Source organism: Zingiber officinale, chromosome 9B, assembly GCF_018446385.1.
Source record: "Zingiber officinale cultivar Zhangliang chromosome 9B, Zo_v1.1, whole genome shotgun sequence".
Lineage (NCBI taxonomy): Eukaryota > Viridiplantae > Streptophyta > Magnoliopsida > Zingiberales > Zingiberaceae > Zingiber > Zingiber officinale.
Genome location: NC_056003.1, coordinates 11417655 through 11432716, shown reverse-complemented (window position 1 = coordinate 11432716; position 15062 = coordinate 11417655). Strand labels below are relative to the sequence as shown.

Below are 15062 nucleotides of genomic sequence, written 5' to 3'. Positions count from 1 at the left end.
TGATCGATCAATACTCACCAAAGTTCTAGGCCAGTTGGGCAGATATCAAAATCTTTACCCATCCAACTGACTTTCGTTCATCTGTAGTCGCCTGAGATCCCTCTTGCTCTTCATTCGAGGCCTACTCCTTCAACCAGTTCTCAATGCCTTTTCAAGCAGTCCTATAGGTTGCCATCCCAACAAGGGTTGGAGACCACTTCTTTTTCACCTTATGGGATACTTAAATTGAAGGGTTTATTAGCTGAGTCGTGGGTGCAATCACATAGACAAACACACAAAGGACCATAATTTTATAGTGTGCTGACGAGCATAACCGAAATGCCACTGCGGTAAGTGCATGGATAAGTTTTCTCAAATTACTTTTGTGAACTATAACTTTGTCGTTATTCCATTTAGTTCTATTCTTCTGGACTATATTTGGGCCAATTGGTTATGGACTTGGAGCAGGCCAACAAAGTTTTGAAGGATCATGTGGAAGAACTAGAGGCCACTTCTACTGCTCCCAGCAATGAGATGACCAATTTGCAAGGAAAAATAAAGGAGCAGGCTGAGATCATTTCTGGCATGGAAAAGACTTTACAAGAATGCCATCAATTAATAAAGTCTCAATAGATGGACAAGCAGAAATTAGAGCTCATGCTACAAGGCAGCGAGTCCAAGCTCCAAGTAGAAAGAGCAATGAAAGATAAAGTCATTTTAGACCTATCTCACTAGACTACTTTACTAGAAGAGCTAAGTCTTTTACATGCATTCAGATCCCATGAACTAATCTAGGAACTATCCACTAAGAACTTCTTACTACTGAAGCAACAGGTCGAGCTGAATACACGAGAAACCCAGCTAGAGTCCCTGCAAACCGAGTTAAACGCTACAAAGGTTGAAGTGGAAAATGCTCGGACCGAGCTAACCATTTATAAAGATAGACAGACTGAATGCCTTGAGGTTAGGAGGAGAGCTTATTTAGACTATATTGACTTTAAAAGAGAACTAGCCACTCGACTCGTAGGAACACTTTGTTGGATCGAAAGCGCTAGAGGGGGGTGGGGGTGAATAGCGCTCGTGACTTTCACTTTTGTTTCGGAACACTTAATGAGTAAATGCAGCGGAAAAGTAAACAATACAAACACAAACACCAAGGATTTTTTACTTGGTTCGGAGCCTAAGGCGACTCCTACTCCAAGGCCCACGCTCGTTGAACATTTACTTTGGGCAATCACTATAAGTTCGTAAGAGTACAATTTTAAAGTACAACAATTAAGTACAATAAAAAAATATAACAACAACTTTAAGAATAGGAAATTCAAGGATTCAGGTTGTCAGTGTCTTGCTACAGCTTTATCGGGTGGTTCTTTGAGTAGTGCACGGAAGATGGATCGCATTTTCATTATTGTTCCTTGCTGCTGCTCAAGACTACCTTTTATAGCCTGTGGAGGGCCTCCAACACCATGGAGGGCGCCCTTATTCGTGCCGAATTCGCAGCGTGGATGAGCTCCGACCCGGTCACAGTTTATCCACATGAGGGCGCCCTCAACCTCCATGAGGGAGCCCTAGCGCCAGTGCCCAGGGCGCCCTCAAGCTCCATGAGGGCACCCTCTACTCAGCATCCAGGGTGCCCTCGCGCCATTCTACGAGAGGGTCTTCTCCATGTTACTTGAGGCAAACACTCCAATTCACTTCCAGCAAAATATGCTAGTACAACACACCCTGCAAAATAGAGTTAAGACATAATAAGACATAGAATTTGACAGTCATTGGACTATTCAGTTTTGACTTCGGATTCTCGATCAGAAATCCTAGGTCAAACCGACGCCTACTGTTCCCTCACTGGGAAACGTGTCCTCACCTACTCCACTCAGGAGAGTTTACTTGTTGCCAGTTGATCCTCCAGACTAACTGGACTTTTGCTCAGTGCATGAGGCTCTAGGAGTTTCTGCTGGATGTCCGCTCCATGACCCACCCAGTCTTTCACCTGGTTCGCGACACCAAGACTTTCCACCTAGAGTCCTCGACTTTAGGACTTTTGCCCAAAGCCCTCGACTCGCTAAGACTTTCCGCCTAGGGTTACCACCTCTTAGGACCTAGGGTTACCTCCCCCTAGGGTTTTCCACCTGTCTAATCGCAGCTAGGACTTTTGCCTAAGTACAATTAGGACTTTCCTGCAAACCCATTAGATCACAAATAATCTTAACTTTGACCTTTTTGCCATTATCAAAACTTAGGTTCAATTGTCGGATGCTTCCCGCACTAACAATCTCCCCCTTTTTAATTATGGCAACAATATTCAAAGTTAAGTAAAATAAGAGTACACAAAAAATATTAAGAATCAAGTAAACTAGAACCCTTTAAGTGATTGTAGCAAATTGAACAAAATGAAATTGAGCAAAATGTTCTAGTTTTATTCATTCTTTTTATTTAATTACATTCTTTTTAATTTTCACTTTCCTTTCCCCCTTTTGCCATAAATCAAAAATATATTGTAACGACCTGGCCCCTCGGCCCCATTGGACGCCCCAAGGCGGCCCCTCAGTCGTGCCGTTACTCACTAGATCTTCCCACCCCTGGCCAGTGTATTTTTGCCTTCCCCAGGATTCGAACTCTAAACCTCCAGGATAAGTATTAGAATTTATGAATCCTGGTAGCCAAGTGAGCGCCGCTTGGGGAATCCTGGATTTTTTTAATTGGTTTTTAATTTAAAGTTAAAAAAAATTAAATTTAGGTTTTAAAACCAAAACCAAGCTAATTTAAATTGAAGTGAGTACTTACAAACTTTTGATTTAATTGAAGTTTTGACAATTGAACACAGTTAAAAACTTTGAAAAAAAATTAGGCTCAAACTTTTAATTTTAATTTAGACTCCAATTTAGCCCAACCTCAAGTCAAAAATATTTTTCATTTCAAAACCAATTTAAAAATAATTTTATTTTACACCCAATTAAAAATAATTTTTCATTTAAGTCAAAAATAATTTTTTAAAAATCCAAGTAAATAAAAGAACTTTTTTCACTCCCCCTTGGATCGAAAGCGCTAGAGAGAAGGAGGGGAGGGGGGTGAATAGCGCTCGTGGCTTTCACTTTCGTTTCGAAAAACTTAACGAGTAAATGTAGCGGAAAAGTAAACAATACAAACGCAAACACCAAGGATTTTTTACTTGGTTCAGAGCCTCAGGCGACTCTTACTTCAAGGCCCACGCTCGTTGAGCATTTACTTTGGCCAATCACTATAAGTTCGCAAGAGTACAACAATTATGTACAGTAAGAAAATATATCAACAACTTTAAGAATAGGAAATTCGAGGCTTCAGGTTGTCGGTGTCTTGCTACAGCTTTATCGGGTGGTTCTTTGAGCAGTGCATGGAAGATGGATCGCATTTTCATTGTTATTCCTTGCTGCTGCTCGAGACTACCTTTTATAGCCTGTGGAGGGCGCCTCTAACACCATGGAGGGCGCCCTCATCCGTGCCAAATCCGCAGCGTGGATAAGCTTCAACCCGGTCACAGTCTATCCGCCTGAGGGCGCCCTCAACCTCCATGAGGGCGCCCTCGCGCTAGTGTCCAGGGCACCCTCAAGCTCCATGAGGGCACCCTCTGCTCAGCATCCATGGCACCCTCAAGCTCCATGAGGGCGGCCTCGCGCCTTGCTGCGAGAGGGTCTTCTCCAGGTTACTTGAGGTAAACACTCTAGTTCACTTCCTGCAAAATACGTTAGTACAACATTCCCTACAAAACAGAGTTAATACATAATAAGACATAGAATTTTGACAGTCATCGGACTGTTCGATTCTGACTTCGGATTCTCGATCGGAAATCCTAGGTCGACCCGACGCGTACTATTCTCTCACTGGAGAACGCATCCTCACCTACTCCACTTAGGAGAGTTTACCTGTTGCCAGTTGATCCTCCAGACTAACTGAACTTTTGCTCAGCGCCCGAGGCTCCAGGACTTTCCGCTGACATCCGCTCCACGACCCGCCCAGTCTTTCACCTGGTTCACAACACCAGGACTTTCCACCTAGAGTCCTCAACTCTAGGACTTTTGCCCGAAGCCCTCGACCCGCAAAGACTTTCCGCCTAGGGTTACCACCCCCTAGGACCTAGGGTTACCTCCCCCTAGGGTTTTCCACCTGCCTAACCGCAGCTAGGACTTTTGCCTAAGTACACTTAGGACTTTCCTGCAAGCTCATTCAAACCCATTAGATCACAAATAACCTTAACTTTGACCCCTTTGCCATTATCAAAACTTAGGTTTGATCGTCGGATGCTTTCCACACTAATACACCTAATCATTCTGTCGAAGGAGTAGTCCAACAATTACAGGAGGGCGGTTATCTTTCGACAGATCCTCCCCTACAAGCTATTGATCAACATCGACTTCTTAACGAGCTCCCTATAGACCTCTTAAGCAGATTCAATTAATATATTCTTCGTTGTGTATTCCAATGTGTAATGGTATGCAGGTCTTAAAAAGAACCGAAGTTATCCTCCAAGATGTATTGAAATGTATTTTTAAGATGTGATAAAATGGGCATTGAGTAAGGTTAGATGACACTTGTTTCTCATGCATATCTTCAGAACTGCAGTAAGTTTATAAAGTAACTTCCATGCACACTCGTCATGTAGTATACATTAGGATACACAATAAATTGGCCGAGGTAGTAACGCTAAACAGAATAGTACAACCGAACAAATAAATTACTACCTTTAAAGAAACTTGTCATAATTGATTACTGGATTGAGTAATAAGCTTGGCCCCAACTTAACGCTGAGAGAAATAATTAGGTTGAATAAAGAAAATTCCTCCATAATATATGTTTGCTTCTAACTTATAACATGATTGAACGGTTTGGAAGTTTATGATATTTTAGTCTTTAAACCGCTCTAGATTTATCTAAGCTATGAGAACATGCTCGCTTATAATCCGACCGAATTGTTCAGGAGTCTATAAATAGTTCGGTCATTAAGCCGTTTTGGATTTATCTGCACCGCAAGAACATACTCACTTATAATCCGATCGAACGGTTCAAGGATTTATAAGATTTCAGTCTTTAAGTTACTCTGGATTTATTTGAGTCGCAAGCAAATACTCACTTATAATCCGACCGAATGGTTCGGGAGTCTGGAAATATTTCGATCATTAAGCCGCTCTGGATTTATCTGAGTCGTGAGTGAATACTCGCTTATAATACGATCAAACAGTTTGGGAGTTTGGAAATATTTCAGTCACTAAGTTGTTCTGGATTTATCTGAGTTGCAAGCGAATACTCACTTATAATCCGACCAAACGATTCAGGAATTTAAAAGATTTCGATCTTTAAGCCGCTCTGGATTTAATAAACTTTATGAACTTTTTTACCATAAAAGTCGTTTCATCATCATCGAGAGATGTTTTGGATTCTAATTCGTCTATTTTTTCCCTTAAGACAATGTTATGCTTGAGCTCCTTCTTCATATCTGCACATCTAGTTTCATGCACTTAAAAAAAAAAGGACAGCCCGGTGCACGAAGCTCCCACCATGCGGGGTCCCGGGGAAGGATCCATTGTACACAGCCTTACCCTGCTTTTTGCAAGAGACTGTTTCCAGGATTCAAACCCGTGACTTTTTTGTCACATGACAATAACTTTATCGTTGCGCCAAGACTCCCCTTCTTTCATGCACTTCAAGTGTAAAAAATAACACTACAAAAAAAAATTTTAAAAGCAATTTTAAAAGGCTTTATAGCAACGTTTACCAACCATTGCTAAACCTATTACACTGATTTTCCAACAGTTACAAATGTTGGCGGCGCTAAAGACAACCGAAGCAGTAAAACTAACCGATGGTTTATACCATTTAATCGCTTCTAATGGCAAACAATTAGAAGCGGTTAATATCCACTTCTAATTGTTTGTCATTAGAAGCGGTTAGAAACTATTTTTAATGCATACATTTAGAAATGGTTAATAACTACATCGGATTATTTACCAGTAGAAGCGGTTAGAAACCGCTTGTAAATATATTTTACAGAAGCAATTTTAAAATGATCCTATATCATTAGGAGCGGTTTAAAACCCCTTCTAATATCGAATTTGAACCAATTAAAAAATAATTCTATATCATATTTTACCTGTACATTTATTAAATTTCCAAAACCAAATACAATACCAAATTAAATCAATTCACGATATTCACATTTCAATTCACAAAACTAATTTATATTTATAACATATTGCATTACCAAAACAAAATATAATATTCATATTACATTTCAAAATATTAATATATCTCATTTACATTTTTCTCCACAATGTAGCACAAAATCTTCTTCAATTTCTAAAATATATACAATTTTTAATAACAAGTCTTCTCCAACCTTCAATAACATATTCAATACATATAGCTAAAAGAGAGAAGTAATGACATCAAGAGGATCCAACGAAAGGAGGAAATCATTATGTGTCTTCCAAGAGGCGATTTGGCCATATGCAAATATAGATACATTATATCCATCCAAAGCTGACTGCACAAATAGTTGAACATCGCAAAAGAATTCCCTTGGAAATGTGCATATAACAAGTTAGTGATGAGAAGTCAGAAAAATGTTGTTCACATACATAGTAAAACAAGATGAACAGAAAATCAAAATTCGTTAAAAATTGTCCTTTAAAGCTTTATATTTAACATCTGAAAAGAAAAACTAAGTGAAACCATAGCTCATACAATCAATTGTTCATGTATGTTTAAAAATGTTAACAATTAGAAGAAGTTGGAACCTGATAAATGTCTAGAATAATAAAAATGTTTTACCTTGTCCAACATGAGGGCCATATATATACTCGATCAAATTCATAATCCTTTTTAGGATTGACAAGAGAATCATCATTGGTGTTTACTTAAACTGTGAATTCATTTAGAAGTTCAATTATAGAAAGACCTTCATCTTCAAAAGGTGGCCTTATACGACAATATACTTTAACATTTCCTGAAATGACAAAAACCTTAAAACATAAGAGGATTGTAACAAAGAAGTTATTTAGAAAGAAATATATAACACAACTAATGATACCATAATCCAACGTACATATCTTAATAATAAATAAAATAGATAACAAAAATATAATATCCAACAAAGAAAGGACATAACAATAATATATTACCATAATAAAAGATGATGTGTTTAAAATACTTCTATACTTTATTTATTATATTGAGACAAAAATAATAAGTTGACAGATATAAATATAATAACATTGATTAAACAAGATATAAATAACTCAAAGGTAGAGACATGATAGCTCATTTCCAAAAATATAAGTGAAAAGTCACAGAAGAACTTCAACTAACCACCTATTCTACATTAACTAAGTCTTACTGTTACAATTTTTTTTATAGTTGTAACTATCAGACTTGAGGATTCACTTTAACTGTTAACTATTTGGGAAAATGTAAGTAATAAAATCTAACCTAACTAAATCACACCTGTAAGAGAATTAAAAGAAGCATGAAGTAAAACATTAATGAAACCTAGACTAATCTAAACTAAGTGCACCTGAATAAAGAATAACCTACAATGGCATTTAAATGAAATAAAATCTCACAAGCATTAAAAACACAATAGGAAATAAATGCATCAACTAAAACTAACCATTGGAAGAAACATATTGCCAAATAACTTGAAAGCATGATTCAAATTAAACTAAGTGCACGCATCTAAAGCATGGGAAATTAAGCATGCAAGGAACCATAGAGCAATTAACAAAACTTAATCTATCTAACCTAATGGCATCCAAATGAATAATAAACATTAATAACATCCAATTAAATTAAAACATTGCTGAAATGAAATGAATTGAAGTGCATTGACACAAATAAAAGTAGCAAGAATGTAAGAGGCAATTCATGGAACACATAGTGAGCATCAAGTAATTCAATCCTAATGCATGCAATCTTAAACAAGGGAGGATAACTTCGTTACAAGTCAACAACCAACTAGACACACAACACAAAAGAAATCAAATAACGCATTACAAATGTGTTGCTGTCCGGAAGCGCTGAATGGATTATTTGTGGTCGGATTTGATGAAGCCAGAGTTATGGGATCGCCGGAAGGAGGAAGTGCTACCCGGATGAAGTAAAGGACTTCTTCTCTTCTAACTTGAAGAGAAGAAGGGGAAGCTGCCGATGAAGGGTTGTGGATGGCGGAGTGGCTGCCCTCTCCTCTTCTAACCCGAAAAAGAGAGGGGCGAGGGCTATCAGATGATGGTGAAGAAGGGCCCTCCTCTTTTAACCGAAAGAGGAGTTACGACGAAGGGAATGGGGCTGTCAGAGTGCAAAAGGGGCTGCCCTGTCCTCTTCTAACTCGAAGAGGAGAGTTGGCCAAAGGATGGTAGTGTTGTTGGCGTCGGGTGAACTTGATCCGTGAGTTGCTTGAGTGAGAAGATGATGGGAATAGAGAACATGGAGAGGAGAGGTAATGGAGATGGCCGGCTGGCAGTGAGGAGATGGAATGGAGCCGTCGGCCGTTGGTGAGGGAGAAGGAGGATGGCGGCGTCTGTCTTCGGGAGCGGATCTTCTGGTCCGCAAAGGCTGGACCAATTCATGGTCCAGCCTTTGCATTGGTGGGGGGCAATGGGCCCCCACCTATTAATAGGTGGGGGCCATTGCCTCTTACCAATCCCCTTGTCCCGATCCAGGAGCGGATCAGGACAAGGGGACCAGAGGATCCGTCCCTCTGTCTTCGTGTGTGTGAGAAAAGGTAGTGTGGGTGAAGAGAGGTGTCGTTGGAACTTGGAAGTAATACCTCAACCTGATAGCCGTCCTTTTAATGAGTGATGTGAAGTTTGGATTTGATGATCAGTATTAGACCTTACCACGATTTGGAATCGACAGTTCGATAGTTTCAGACAAGTCAACCCTTAATCTTAACCGTCCAAGATGATTACGGTTCATGGTTCAGAATCGTCGATTCACGGTTCGGTTCACAGTTCGTCATGGTTCAAGATTATTATGTTAAAAAAATTAAAAATTAAACATTAAAAATTATAAATTAAAATTTATTGGAAAAAATGACTTGCACTTTTTTAAGTTGCTAACCCCCTTAGGGGAATCAAAGCCCACGTAGTTCTTTTACATTTTTATTCTTTTACATTGTTACTCACTTTCATTTCCCGTTCCTGTCGTATTTATTCTTTCAATATTAAAATCTTCAACTTCGTCATTTGAAAGTTACATTCCTTAGATTTTTTTCTCCGCTCTGGTCCAATCGTCCAGTAATGTTTGGGCTTCCAATGAGTCGGGAGATAAAATTGATCGTCGTTCATTTAATATGTTGCCGCCGACACTGAACGTCTGCTCCACAACAACAGTTGATACTGGACAAGCTAAAATTTCTTTAGCAATCACGGAGAGGACGAGAAAGCTTTGAGTATTCTGTGACCACCACTTTAAGATATCGAATTTTTCGCTATCTGCTTCAATAAAATCAAAAGAAGTTGTAAAATAATTATCAAGTTCCTGTGTGGAACTTGAGGATACTCGTGAACGTTTTATCCATTTTTTAAATAAAAGTTATGTTTTTGTAAGTTTTAAATTACTACTAGTAGTTTGTTGTATTTATGAAATATTAGTTTGTGTTCCATATTTTACATAATATTGATTATAAATATTATATAAATAAATTCTAACATTATATATAATATTAACTGGATCAAGAGAAAAAAATCTTTAATTGGAATTAAAGCGTCATAATATAAAATTAATATTTCTGGTAAAATTTTTAATTTAAATCTAGGATCTAAAGCATGTAATTAAATAAATTTCAGGACTAAAATAAAAATATTTTTTTCTATTTAGTTTTCATAGCTAAGATGTAAGGAGATAAAGATTCATTATTAATATGTTAATTTAAAACTAATACTATATTAGAAAAATTTTCTAAAACTAATTGAGCAGTGGGATAATAAACACCGAAAAGTTGTTCAGTTACATCATTAAATACTTTTAAAATTTCACAAATACTACTACAAATATTCCATTATTGTGAAGATAAACATATATTAGTATTAGTATTTTGTGCAAAAAATGAACATAATAATTCTTTATATTCAAATGAATCTTGTAATAATTGGTATGTTGAATTCCAATGTGTTGGTATATCACGCGGAAATTTTTTAGGTCTAATTCCATTAGTTTTTTAAAACCTACCCCATTATTTCATTATAGATGGATGAGACCATAAATAAGAAATTACAATTCTAATTGGTTTAATATAACTTTCTAAAATTTTTAATCCATCTTGAACACATAAATTTAAAACATGCCATACACAACGAATATGAAAAAATAAACCGTCAATAATAGGTTGACAAATAAATTTTAGATCATCTATACAAGCGGTATTGGAACTAGCATTATCTAATGATATTGAAAATATTTTGTGAGTTAAGCCATATTCTTCTAAAATTAAACATAATAATTGTGCGATGTTATGAGCATTATGTGATCCATCAAAAACTCTATAAGCTAACAATATTTTTTGGAGGTTCCAAGAGTTATCGATTTAATGGCAAGTCACACCCATATACGAATGTGTTTGTCAATGATCACTCCAAATATCGGAACATAAAGAAATTTTATTATCTAATTTACTAAATTCATCAATTAAATTCTTTTTTCCCTTTTTACTAATTTTTTAATTGTACGAGTACGTGTAGTTTTAAGAACACGTTTAGCACATGAATTAAGAGATTCTTTATAAAAATCTTCAAATGTACATTTAGATCCAAAACTAAAAAAAGATGTTCTACGGAAACAAATTTAGCTAATGCTTCTATTAATTTATTATCTGAATATAAAAATAAACTGCAATCGGTACTACCGCTAGTTGAAGAAAATATTGATAATTATGTTTGAGAGCGGTCGAGTCCATACTCCGTCGGGTGCTTCATTTCTACATGTCGTTTCAACGACCCATAGCCGCCGCCAGCTTGGAATTTGTAGGAAGCATTGCAGTATTTACATTTTACACGCATTTCTCCCGATAGAAGAGTGACATTCTCAAAATGTTTAGTGAAAATAAAAGATTTCCCGAACCTTAGAAGTAATTGCATCGGTACTTCCTTGTGTTTCAAGTGTTGGATATGGAAGATGCTCGATCTCATCATCGATGGATTGAATGTTGGGGTCCTCCTCCCGCGGATTCATTATTTCCTTTCCCTTCCGAGCTCGAGATGATGCACCTCCGCGACCTCCTTCCATTGTAATTGAAAATTGGAAACGAAAGCGTGTAGAAAATACGAAATTGAGATCAAGAGTAGAGAAGATGTGTGTGAAAATAATGAAATGAGCTCTCTATTTATAGAATTTTGATAGTAACGAACACTAAATCATAGTCATTGATCAAAAAATAATCAAATGATCCAAACCGTTGAAAAAAATACCCAAACAAACTCCCCACCCTCTCCCAACGGCTAGGAACCGCCGGTTAACCGGTGGTTCCAACGGCTAGGAACCGTCGGTTAACTGACGATTCAAGTCGTTTAAAAAAATAAAACAAAATGATTGAATCGACGGGCCGCCGGTTTTGCACTAAAAGACAAGGTAAAAACATCTTATATAACAATATATGAGCATATCACTCAGAGAATCCTGAAAAATTAAAGACCATGTAGCATATATGCCCATCACCAGTCTAGACAGCAGATCAAGCCAGTGCGATTGAAGATTACTTGTCAACAGCAATGCTATCATAGCTCACTGTGGAATATACTGCTGAAGAAAGCAACAAGGCACTCCATGGACATGGACAATCTCCTTGTAAATTAACAAGAATATCATCTCTGGATATTAGAAGTAAGCTTTGAGATTTTCAGCTTGTAGATCAACGGAGTGTATTCTTGCTGAAAGACTGGGAGCAATTTTTATGCAGGGGTAACCAAATCAAAGTTCTGATATGATGATAAAATATGTTGTCATCATAAAGTCTGGAGTTCGAATTTCGGTAAAACCGAGGTAAATACCTCTCTTATGTGTTAATCACTATTCTAAAAGCTAGTAGTTGCCCGTGATTTACCTCCTCCGTCATGGTCCTGGGACGAATTGACGGAGGCGCTGGGGTGAACGTATTCACCTTTTGCCACCATGATATAATGATAAAATAAAACTATCTTGTGATCATATCTTTCATGAGTAACTACTAGATGCTCATGAAATAATTTTGAAACTATGCTAATATAAAATGATTTTGCTTCACAATTATGAAGGCCTAACTAGATTGTTGTATACTTGTATCAGACCTTACACATTGATTGACCTCCTTCAGTGAAGAAAAAGCATAAAACGAACTGTTCTTCAATTTCTAAAGACAAGATGTTTTAGTGTATTTGGAAAACGGATGGTTCATCATTGTGCATAATTGGAAAGAATCTCAGCCAGGGCCACTAATATAGATAAGCAAACTATTTAGGAGCTAGTATGGGTAAAATTTGTTGCATTGACCGTCCCTGGATCTCATACTAGCAAATAACTGCAATAACCTGTTCGATTCATGGATACAAGCTATGTTACAGAATAAAAGTACTGTAAAAATTTAAGCACTGAAATCGTAAGAGCTCATTTTACTTAGGGAAATCAGACTACTAGAGTATTGTACTAGAATAAAAATTTCTAGATTATCCTTTCGGGACGGTCTAATGGTTAATTCATGAGATATTATCATCATGAGATCTGGAGTTCAAATCTCGATAAAATCGTGGTAAATATCTCTCTTATGTACTAGTCACTATTTCAAAAATTAATAGTCGCTCGTTGAAGACGAACGTATTCAACTTATGCCATCATAAAATGAAAATCTCCCGCACAAAAAATGATCAACAATGAAATCATTGGTTGAGAAAAATATATCAGAATAATAAATAAGACAAAATAAATTAAGAACGAGATCACAGTTATAGGAAGAAAGCTAATCTTCAGTCGTATGAATCAAGGAAAAGTAATACCGTTGCTTCCTTTGCCAGGCTCTTGCCTTTTTCCCGATCCACCAAATCCTTTCGGAACATTTTCAGATTTCCTTATGGATTTCAAAAAAACCACCCTTTCTCTTGTAGTTCAATTTTTTTATATCCGTGTTCTGCTTGGATTTGAGCTTCTTTCCATCCATTTCCTCATGCACATTCTTGGAGGGCAGCGGCAGAGACAGAAAATCCATTCTCGTCCAAGATGACCTTCGGAGATCTCTTTCTCAAACTACTAATCTTTTTGCTTAACTCACCCTGGACTCCACTGTCTTCGGAAAGCTCCCTCCTTTCAGTCTCCCTCGCCTCCTTAGCCGTCGCTCTAATCTCCAGGATCTTCTGAAACTCCGCTACTTGGCTCGCTGCACTCCCAACCCTGCCTTCCTCGACTTTCCGCATGCCAGAGCCGTTCCCCTCCTCGCCTCCGACACCGCCCAAAAACCAGACCGCAACCATAGTCTGTACCGCTACAAGCGTAGCGCTATACCGAAGGCTTCTCGAGGGAGCACCTGAAGGTCGGCAGCGGGGTCGATCCCCACCGTCGCCACCGGCGCATCCTCGACCATCTCTGCGGCGTCGACTTCCTGTACCACATGTTCGACAGCGTTAACCTCCTCTTCGAGAACCACAACCCAGGGGGCTCATTGGTCTTCGAGCCCTTTGGCTTTGGAGGGCAGAGGAGTGGAAGCGAGAGAAGGATAAACCAGGAAGAGCGCGGGCGCCGCAGCAGATCGAGTCATGATATGCCGTAGCGCCCGTAGGTCTATTGGCGGTGCCAACATTACTCAGGTTGGCTTTTAGTCCCACATCGCTTGCTTTTAGCAAGTTTCGCACATAGGTTACTATAAATTGATCCGAATCTCAACTGTTCAAAATCACGCAGCTGCGTGGTGAGCACAGAGCGAATTATTCTTTCGCCTTTTACTAAAGAATACCGTGTGATCGTCACTTTAAGCAGCATACGCCATTTTTTGGAGGGTGCTTTGTAAAAAAGTCCCTAACAAATAATAATATTAAATTTTTATAAATGTTTCTTCAAGAAATTCGTTATCTGTTAAGACGCCTTCAACCATCTGCATTGAACCATTTGGTCTTTTCAATTGTAAAAGTGTTTGGTAATCTCAAATAATCATGGATAAATGATTAATTTAGTTTATTTTTTTTTGTTTTGAAAATATAGGTATTCAGTTCTTTTGAATAAATCCAACTGTGCGGATTAATTTCGAAATTGTTTAGTTCGGTTAAGTTTTGATATTTGAATTTTTGTTATCTATGTCCCGCCTCTTATCAAACTTTTTTTCAAACTTTCAGATGTTATAAGTTTTCAAACTCCGTGTAATGTGTTCCAGTCCCACTTTTTATCTAATTTTATTTGAATCTTGATTATTTAGAGAATCTGTCTCATTTTTTACCATCGCAGGTTCAAAGACTGAGACACTCTTTAATCCTTACGAAATTTGCTCGTTAAGCTCCGACCAATACTAATACAGAAACAATTGAAGCAAATCACAAGTGTTTTTTTTGCCAGGGACAGCAAATTGCAAACAAGGCCATTTATAATTTATAATGAATCAGGTTAGGCTTGGATCGGTACGGTAAACCGTACCTAAAATCGAATATCATATATCATATCGAAAAAATCGGTATTCTAAGAAATGATACCGATACCGTACCGACATTTCGGTATACCGAATTTCGATATACCGAAATGTCGGTACAGTATCAATAAAATACCATCATGTCGAAGTTATATATATATTACATATAATATATAAAAAATAATTCTCTTGTAATGAAGACAGTGATCATATAAGAACAAGAGTTGGGATTTCGGACCCAAATATGCAAGATTGAAGATTAAACCAGTAGCTAGTGGTTTCAGGGTGGTGGCTCATCAGAGATTTGTCGAAATCTTGCCAGAAATAACTAAATGCTAGCTGGAAAAATTGGGGAAGCATATAGGCTTCAATCCCTACTAAAAATATCATAAATCCACCAAAGAAACAAAAGCTAAAACTCATCGAAAAATCGGACAAGAACTTGCGCAAGCGTAACTCTCAGAACAGAGCTTGGTGATTA

The 15062-nt window shown here is 37.6% G+C and overlaps 1 long non-coding RNA gene and 1 other non-coding gene across 2 annotated transcripts; one reads left to right on the top strand and one right to left on the bottom strand.

Annotated features, from left to right (window-relative positions):
- Positions 1 to 6209: 6209 nt before the first annotated feature.
- On the bottom strand, positions 6210 to 13782 carry LOC122022543. The gene is made up of 3 exons (XR_006123007.1): positions 12969 to 13782; positions 6781 to 6955; positions 6210 to 6527 (listed from the first exon to the last, which is right to left on the bottom strand). It is a non-coding gene; the product is annotated as an uncharacterized LOC122022543 (long non-coding RNA).
- An 82-nt stretch (positions 13783 to 13864) lies between these two features.
- Positions 13865 to 13981, top strand: LOC122026030. Its single transcript, XR_006124003.1, has one exon. It is a non-coding gene; the product is annotated as a U5 spliceosomal RNA (small nuclear RNA).
- The last annotated feature ends 1081 nt before the right edge of the window (positions 13982 to 15062 follow it).